Below are 8,040 nucleotides of genomic sequence, written 5' to 3' on the forward strand. Positions count from 1 at the left end.
ATTGCATTCCTCCTTCAGGAATTTCACAACCCTTTTAGAAATCGTACAGTGTTGGACTGCAGACTGCATACTATAACTGTATGTTAGCCTCACAGCTGATTTTCTTGTTCTAAATATATATGGAGTAGATGCTGTGCAGTTCAGGAAACATCCTCATTTCCATTTTAACTTACTGTTAAAGCTCTTAGAGTTACATTTTCCAAATAAATCATCCAATGAATTTGATTTGTTTTGTTCTTCTTGTGTTTTCATTCTTGAATTGCTTCTGACCTACCCTAATGTTAGCAAATCTTAGTCTCATTTACACATAATTTTGGAGAAAGACATTTTATTCTAGGATTTGTGATTATATTGCTAATTTCAGCTGTTATATTCCCTATACAGCTATTTGTGGTAGATCAAATGTTATTACTTCTACTCCCTTGCTGGACAAGAATAACTTTTTCTATGACCAAGTAATGAAGAAGACATGATGAATCGCAAATAACGAATGGAGAATACTTGTATCCATGTGGGAGTACTATATGCTAATACAGACAGTGGTAGAAGGACCATTCCCCATGCAGTCATATGAATGAAAAATAACTAACAAAATATTTATGAGCTGAAGATAACATGGGATAGACAAACCACACCGGAGCCAAACACATTTTGAATCTGGTTGGGTTTTCGCCAACACAGGTGGTAAAGAGAGCCTCATTCCCTCATCAGCTGCTTTGTACCAGGTAAAAAATAACAGGGAACAAAACAGCCAAGGGAGACTCTTACCAGTGCAGGAAAAGACTATCCCCCAGCTGTTTTGGGAAGGGCTGCTAAACAAATCCTGCTGGGTGTGCTGAGGATGACAGAAAAGGAGACAAAAATTTAGACCTGTAGGACTGCTGTAATATATACAGGTCTCTAGCACCAGCTACATTATACTGGGGGTTATGAAGCAGGTAAAGACCAGAAGAATGCAGATCCACCTCTGTTCAGTACATTTGGGGTTGAAGTTTTGTGCAGAAAGCATATGTAAATATTTCTGTTAAGAGTTATTTCATATTTAGCTCTAATTGTCCCACTCTACTTTGTGCTTGGGGTATAATTCCAAAATAAATCCATGCTTGAAAGACTGGAGATTTACCCTGGTGGATTTTGGAGGCTATTTGGTCTAAGATACATGATTACATTCTGAACAGCAGTATGGCCCATCTATACCCACCACAAGTAGTACGGATAATGGGAACACGCCACACTGCGCTCTTTATATTTATAGGGATGCAGTTATATAGATATATAAAATAAATATATACAGTAATTAGCTCATTAAACAGATAGAGCAGATTCTCAAAAATATCCAGGAGAGGATGAGGCCTCTGAAGTGTATGAGATCTCTCCTCACTAAAATGAGATCCAGGTCACCTGTCCTAGAGATTAATTCTGAAGCTCTTCACCAGGTGTAATCCATATTAATGCCAGATGCACTTTAAACATCATGGCATTAACAGTAAATCTAACATACCTGACACAGTAATACCTTTTAGCTGTTTGAAAACTGGGTCACCAGTTTGATATTCCTAAGGGCTATACTTTGTCTCTTGCTGGAACAATGACAAACCAATAGGTTTGTTTAGTCAGTGTATTTATCGTCAATTAGTTCGTTTGTTTTGTGGTTGTTCTGAAGAAATCATCCTGAAATGCCCATCTGCGAACTACTAATCAGGAGTGAAAGGGTAGCAAGGCCCCTGATATTGAACTGTGTTCATGTCACCTCTTGGGAGAACACTGAAGGATGACAGATACCTCAGGAAATTCGGGTCCTCAGTTTGTGAGAGATGAAGGAGCTCAGTTCATCTGATCATCTTGTTACACTGAATAATTCAAACAACTGTAACTGTAATCATCAGTCACTGTAGTCAACAGCAAAGTTGCAACAGGGTAACTGAGAAATGAGTATGGCCAGAAAGTGCACCAGCCATATTCAGCCTGCCCATTCTCCTGTTGTGTGTGGTTACTTCATAGCACCAGCTGGGCTGAGATGTATGGTAGATAAAAAATAGCCTTTTACCTGAAATCAGATGATAAATCAGTGAAGAAAGGGAACAGAGGAGGTATGAAACTTGGGGCAGGGGGGAAGGTGATGGGTGCCAGAAGGCCAGGCTAGATATGTACGGTCCTTCCCTCTCAAATAAACTCAAGCTGTCACAGGCTGATATAAATGGCAGAAGCAGGGGGCCTCCTTCTGGACTCAGGTCCTGGAGGGATCTGTAACCTACATTCCCCAAGGAGGGACAAGTTCTTCAACCTCATTCAAGATCATGCTTGGTGGTCTTTGTGGAGGAAGTCCAACCCAGGTGTCTCTGACCCTCAGACTCCGGGTGGCCAAGGCTGGCAGCAGTGCAGTGATTTGGGCACCCAGCAGCGTGCAGATAACAGTAGCCCAGAAGTTACAGCCAAAACTGTATTGCTCTCATCTGTATTCATGACTTCTAACCAATGCTAACCATTAGCCAACACTCAGCGTATTGTGGGCAGTTACATTTCAACCATTTGAGTCTGTGTAGTCGTTTGGATGTGTTTATTTAGCAGCCCAAAGGCATAGCAAGCTGAGGCCTCTGGCAGCTGTTAAAAACATTTGTACTAATGGCCTCAGGACTGTTTGCATTTTCATGCACCTACTGAGCTTTGCACTGGTCTCAAAACCCGACTTTAAAGGTCCACAATCCCACTGGAGTTTCTTCAATAGAAAGCCATCATTTTATGGCTTGTATTAAACAGGAAGACAGATAAGTTAACATCTTCTACTGACCTTAAATCTATGGACATCTGTTTCTTCAGATCAAATCTTTGCTATACCAAGTGCTTCCTGTCTCATCTCCAAATATTACCACACAACCTGGTACTGTGCAATGGTCTCTTGGAAGATGGGATCTTTTTTCTATACAAATTTTGTATTATGTGCATATCCAGAGGAGTATTTGAATGGAAGAGAGAATATCTGGTATTTTGTTTCTCAAAACCATGTGAGAAAGGCACTTTTTGAGGTGATGGTGGGTTTTTTTTGCATTATGGCACAGAGTTTCATATTTGATAAAGTTGCTACTGGTTTTAATGTTGTTGTTGCTGCTGTACACATTGGTCTCTGTTTAGCAACAGTGAGACACACAGGACGTGCACTCTGGCCTTATTGCAAATGAGGAATGTTCTCATCATCTCTGTAAATACTCACCTGTCCATTTCCAAGCTCCTTGGGCAACCCACTCTCAGATGACAAGGACTGTCTTATTTTTTTAAGTCAGGATTGACAGGCTCAGAGGCAGAAACTCCAAAACAGGAGGAGTCATTCAGAGCTCGTTCTTGTCACAGTTTTAGTTCTAAGTTGTGTTTTAATTGTCGAGGTGTGAATTTTGGAAGAAATTCTTTGCTTCTTTATGGAGAATAGGATAAGGACTCCCAACCCATCAGGCTTTGGGACAGAGCTCTGAAGTTTTCCTGAAGGTACTTTCTCTGAAGTGACTAGTGTTGTACACTATCACAGGATACTAGGATAGGAACGATTTATTGGGCTATCCAGTTCTAACATGTTCCTACATCACCATGCCTCCTGTCTGTGCTGTGATCTGTGCAGCGATCCCCTCCTGGGGATCGTGCTTCACCAGGCTCAGCATTTGTGCATGACACCAGTTCCACCAGTGATCAGCACGCAACTCTGCTGCAATAACACTTGGATCACATCAGTCCAATGAGTGCCATTTTTCTGTCTATGGTACATCAGATTTATGAGCCTAATTATCTGAAGTTTCACATCTCTCTGTCATGTTCAAAGGAAGGAAGATTAACACATCCCTTCTCTGGATTTCTGTTTAAGTCTCATTACCACAGGGTAAAAAGTAGACATTTTACCACGTGCAGCCCTGCTTATGTCTTTCAGATCCTACATTTAATACTGATGTACGAGTAGCATTGGCAAAGAAGACCAACTTCCCTGAAACGACAGTCTCTTTTTTCCTGTGTAGACACCCATCTTGTGATTTTTGACTCATTAAATAGTACAGGTGGTAATTAACTGCTCAGTATTATAATATTCTTGCATTGTTCATTGCAGGGAAGAGGATAGGAATATTAATACTTTTAAAATAAACTAGTCCCACAGAAGTAACTTGAAAAGTGTCACAAAAGACATCCATTCAATTTCTCATTGCATGAAAAATATTATGAGCAAACATGGCTCAGCAACTTTAACAATAAGTTGATGCCCACCTCTGTAACTGTACAGGTAACTAATGGAGCATTCTCCTCTCCTATATCCAAACTAAGATTTATGGATTTTAAAGTCAGGATTTACTTTCTCCTAGTACAAGCCATTGATTTTCAATGTTTCTTTTTCCCACCAGTTTCTCTAGCCTTGTATCCAGACTCCTCATATGACTGAGTATAACGTGATACCGCCCTCTCCCAAAAAACAAACCAACTAAAAAACTAAAGCACAACATTGTCAACACATTTAAGAGGACAAACAAGGGCAATGAATGCAGAACAGTAGCTCCCTATGGCTGCTTGCCTCCCTGCAAAACATTGACAGGACACTTACTTATCTGCAGCATGTGATGGGAGAATCAGGTGAATAAATGCCCTAATGTAGGAGTTGAGCCTTTGCTGTGGTCATATGAAACGAATGAATCTTTTCACCTCCAGTTAAGTTCATCTGAAGCACTGAACTCTCCCAGCTGGGATGAGATGCAGATTATCAACTAATCTGCTTCCTAGAAGAAGATGTTTCTGTTCTCTCTCTCTCTTTCTCCCACTAGTATTTAATTAAAAATGTAAATGTTCTTTTATTACCAAACTAGGAAATCTGTACATCACAAACCATACAGTTAAAAAGCACAACATGTACATATGTTCACACGGACATGTATACATGAATACAAATGCACGCACTTGCTGATATAACTATATCCGGATATATATTTATATCTCCAGTATTTGCCATCTGTTTGGACTGTAATACCGGGAATAAACATCTGGCACTGGTTCGTATAGTAGGGCCTTTTGGCAGCTGATGCTAGGGAATGCTATACCTTTGGGGATTAAGGAGTAATTAATTAGGACAAGGAAAAAATACTGCAGAGCATAAAATTCCTATATTGAAAGCAAGAGTTTCAAGGTACTCTCTGATTTAGTTTTCCTCTGGCCTACAGCCTAAAATCAAACCTAATTTAATGTTTTTGGAAGGATCCCCTTGTCATGTTTAGGGGATTTTAAAGGTGAAACATGTAAGATGTTAATAATGTCACTTGTTAATTCCACATCCAGAACATTATTACACATCCAGAATTGTCCAAGTATTGAATTACAAACACTGAACACAGAGGGGAGAGTCACTGAGAAAAGGTTCCGGAGAAATAGGCTGCAAGGGGTGGAAGGGGGTGCTGCATGGCACCATATGGTGTACTGTGTGTTACCCACAGGTTAATGGGTACAAAGCATTGCAAACAGATGTGACATTCAAGCTATTCAAAGACTAAAATGTTTTCTTCGTTATCAGGTGGAATTATTCATTGGCCTCCAGGCTAGAAAATGCTTAAATCATTGCTGCATTTACTGCACTTTCTCAGACACCTCCAAGGGCTCTTTTTGGTCATTCGTCTGCAACACTTTGCTGGGTGAAGAGAGAGAATGAAACAAGCAGTCTTTTGGAATATTATTTTCTTCTGTTTCCAGAGCGAATCAATCCCATGGTGTGGGATATAACAGGTTTAGCAAAGGAAAAACTGCCACATTTTCAGTCTTGCATCATGCAGAGCAGAGGTACCTTTCATTGCTTTGTTGTTATGCATTGCTTTATGAGTGAATTAATCCAAATTGTAACCAAGTACTGGGTATAGTTTGGAGACATATAAAAAGTTATCTTCCTCTAAGGGTGAGAGGAAAGCAAATTGGTTGCTGCTCTCTAGAGCTGGCAAACTTGGAAAAGACATTAAAAACCAGAAATGTATTCCAATGCATGAAATGTGTCAGGAGGATATAAATTGTAAGCAAATAGTATGGTCTGCTTTGCTACGCATATGTACATACGCAGATACACACACACACACACACACACTCTTTAATTTCATACAACAATTTGGTTCCTAGCAGACATCAAATGAAATCCACATCATCACTAATTTCAGAAATTTCCATTTCATCATCTTGTTTAATAGTCTCCAGGATGATATTTTGGGGATTTGGGTTGGTTTTTTTAGCAGGACTAAATGTGTCCAGAATTTCACAGTGGAATCATATCCTGTTCTTTCAAGTAAATGGCATATCATATTTTTAGAAAAAAAGCTTATTCCACTATTATAAAAGATGTCAAAAAAAAAACAAACTTACAGAGGTTACATACTCGTATGCAGTTGTCTTTAATTATTCCCACGGGCTTCACTTTAAATTCTGTAGCACCTTTAACTTCACAGACTCCTTTTTCAGAAGGCTCTTGTTGATCTGTTGTCCTCCTTACTATCTGCTCTACCTGACACTTGCATCTAAAGCATGCTTGGTGCAGCTGCATATCACACTACCACATGTTAATTTATGAGAGCACTATTACCTGAGGCCTGTATAAATTTCTCAGTGTAGGGTTGTGAGACTGGGGCACTAGGCCATTGGAGTTAACTCAGCTCCTCAGTGATGTGTGAAAATATTTATTATACCCAAGTAAGCGGATATCTAAACATAACTTCACCAGCCGCTGATGTGCAGTTGCACTCAGAAGTGGAGCAAGGAAGAATCCCTATCACACAGCAACACTACAGAAAAATGACCAAATCCAGAGATGCTGAGTGAGGTGCACACATGAAAATAGAAGCAAAAAATAGGTAGAGTTTGGTCAGATGATTGTGTGTGGAGGCCCCTGGGGTCACACATGCATTAGCAATTAGGACATGGATTCAGGTTGTAAACCAAAAGACAGAGCTATCTTCAGCAGATCTCAAAGTGGTAAAGGGGAAGCCACAAGATAATTTCAGAGGTCTGCTTGGCCGAGTGTGTAAGCAGGACAGTGGCTTGTGGCACCTGAAGGATGATCACAACCCAGCAGGTGCCCAGGCATGGACACCACCACGCTGGGCTGGCTCCATCCCTCTCTCAGGGCTGGCCACTTGCTGACTCGCTGTGGGGCTCCCCGCCTCACTTATGAGTCCCTGAGTCCTCTTCCTCCCAAATACTGTGAGCACCAAAGGTAATTGTTGGGCACTTGTTTAATTTTTCTCAGTATCTGCAAATTTGCTGATGTGGATTGAGCTTCATTCATTAAAGCTAAATGAATTAAAATCATGGTTAACAGTAATAAATGCAGCTGTTAGATTGTGGACTTTATTACCTAGGTTCTTTGGCAACTATTCATTACAAAATAGCACCTGTTGGCTTACTTCCTCTAATATTGTATGAGAAAGTGAAAGAGGTGTTTTCCTTTTTAAGAAAAAAAATAGGATAGGATATTGCTTTTGAAAATTCACAGCTGCATATGCTACTAATATTGATGATGAACTCAATGGCTAAATTAAAAACAACCCAGATATCACATTCAAAGCAAAGCAGCAACATAATAAAAAAGTCCAACGACACCACAGCATAACAAGGAAAAGAAAATAATTACATGAACTCTTAAAGAGTCTTCAGTACAACGTAAATGTCATTAATGGTTAATATGAAGGTGCCATCTGGACAGTTGGATGGTGTATATTCTGGCACTAGAGGTGTAATTCCTCTCGGAGACTATAAGAAAACCAGAGACTTTGAAAGATGTTGCGAACAAAGTTTGACTGGATCTCTTTTGAATATATTAATGTTGGCTGTGAGCAATAATCTGAGGAAAAACCTATAAAGTCAGGTCCTAAGCCTAAAAAGGCTTCCTCTTATTGCTGCGGATTTTGGATCAGAGTTTAAAATACATTAGTGATATAGATCTGTATAAATGTAACCACTGAAAAAGAGGTGGAATGCCTTTTTACAAGATCTTTTCTCATGCATTCCAGGAAGGTCTGTATTTCTTGATTCCTACTTAATACCCAAAAT

The sequence above is a fragment of the Pygoscelis adeliae genome, unplaced genomic scaffold, assembly GCF_000699105.1.
Source record: "Pygoscelis adeliae isolate BGI_AS28 unplaced genomic scaffold, ASM69910v1 Scaffold489, whole genome shotgun sequence".
NCBI lineage: Eukaryota > Metazoa > Chordata > Aves > Sphenisciformes > Spheniscidae > Pygoscelis > Pygoscelis adeliae.